The sequence below is a fragment of the Tiliqua scincoides genome, chromosome 3 (assembly GCF_035046505.1).
Source record: "Tiliqua scincoides isolate rTilSci1 chromosome 3, rTilSci1.hap2, whole genome shotgun sequence".
Lineage (NCBI taxonomy): Eukaryota > Metazoa > Chordata > Lepidosauria > Squamata > Scincidae > Tiliqua > Tiliqua scincoides.
In genome coordinates this window covers 110,150,066-110,151,919 of record NC_089823.1, presented here as the reverse complement: position 1 = coordinate 110,151,919, position 1,854 = coordinate 110,150,066, and the positions used below count along the sequence as shown (strand labels likewise).

Sequence of the window (1,854 nt, the reverse complement as noted above, 5' to 3'; positions counted from 1 at the left end):
GATGCCGCTGCTTGGATGCAGCCTGCTCCTGAGCCTAGGAAGAGACATGATGGAAGCGCGCATTTGGCCACAACTGCTGTCCGTTGCACACACCAGGCAGCCTGGTCTCTCCTTGCTTTAGCAGTGCAGGTTTGTGTTCTGTCCTTCAGTCTGGAAGGGGAATGGATTCAGTGGCAATAATTAGAGTATTATAGGGAGGAAAAAAAGAAAAGGCCTTTGATGGGCAAACTCCTATTGGCACAATCTATTCTCATATTGAACAAAGTGTCAGAAAACATTAGAATCAGAGGAGGGCTTCTTTTTTAGTGTCACTTAATTGTTGTCAGGTGAAGATGAAAGTGTCAGTGTATGCGATCAGTTTTGGCAGTTGTCTCATTGTCTTTTTGAACACAGACCCAGCATGCGTTTATTTCTGCCTAGCACCTTTACTGTACGATTCCACAGACAAATTTAACCTCGCATCAGACTGGCCTCGAACATCTTTGGGGCAGGGACGTGTGGTGCAGGGGTGGCAGGTGAGGCAGAACCACCCCATTGTAGTCCATGGAAAAGCAGCAGCCCTGCCTGCTTACACCTGAGAAAGCTGGTGTAAGAACAGCCTATTTGGGTGTAAGGAGAGTCTCCTCCGGTGTCAGCGGGCTGGGCAGCTGTAGTGCTTTTCCATGGACTACGATGGGGTGGTTCAGCCTCACCTGCCCCACACGTCCCTGCTTTGGGGTTGATTTTGTTGCCTCATGTGTCTGCCAATGAACTGACAAATGGTTGGCAACCTTCAGTCTCGAAAGACTATGGTATAAGCCTACAGCACCCAGTATTCCCAGGCGGTCTCCCATCCAAGTACTAACCAGGCCTGACCCTGCTTAGCTTCCAAGATCAGATGAGATTGGGCATGTGCAGGGTAACAGTTGCTGTCTAAGTGGTTGTCAGAATGGAAAATGGAAGATTGGATCATGCACTGCTGCACTTGTTGGCTCTTTGCTGCCTTGAGGGGATTTTAATGAGAAAGGCAGGAGAAAAGTAGAAAATGAAAAAACATTTGATGGAATCAGTTGATCTTTCTAACTTCAAACAACTAGGACATTTTGGTCACCATCATTCTTAAAATGGTTACCGACATAGTGACCAAACATAGTGATCAAAAGGTGGTGTATGTCCGAGGTGATCCATAGACAGTCCCATGGCTTATGTGGAGGAAAGAACAAATAATTTTTATGTTTTGTTTGCCCTCGGGTTGCCCCCCTGCCATTGGATGTAGCACCTTTTTGGCGTGGCTACGTTAGCACTGGTGGTGGGGGATAAGATAGGATAATCACTACAGAAAGTCAGCTCCTTAAGACAATTGAGCTAGCTTTATTAGTGATCCAGAATACTTACTTGTTGGCATCCTTCAGTCTCGGAAGACCATGGTGTCACGCTCTGAATGGTGGTTCTGGAACAGAGTGTCCTCTCCAGTGTGTGAAGCCTGGGTAAAGTAGATATGGAGGAGAGGCTGTTACCCATGCAGCAAATTCCCCCTCTCCACGTGGCTGAAATGGTCCAAAGGAAAGGCAGAGGCCAATACGGTTGGTTCCAGCGGCGTCGCAGGAGTTGCCAGAACGTGACTGTGTTCAGCCATGAACTGCCTCAGGGACTCCGGCTCCGGATTTTGCCTGGAGGTTGACTCCTGAAGCCTTTCCCATAACTGGATGTAGCCACAAGGCAGTGGAGGTTTGGGATCAGAGTTTTCCTTCTCTCAGATGAGCTGCCTTCCCAGGCTGACGAGTCCCATCTACCCGGTGGCTGTTTAGTCGCCTCTTACGACAAGTACAGCCAAACTGAAGGCCTATTCTTATCCCCAGCCCCCAGAATGGTGAC

General features: G+C 48.6%; 1 pseudogene; it reads right to left on the bottom strand.

Moving 5' to 3' along the window:
• Positions 1-796: 796 nt before the first annotated feature.
• Positions 797-913, bottom strand: LOC136646964 (5S ribosomal RNA; annotated as a pseudogene).
• Positions 914-1,854: the final 941 nt, after the last annotated feature.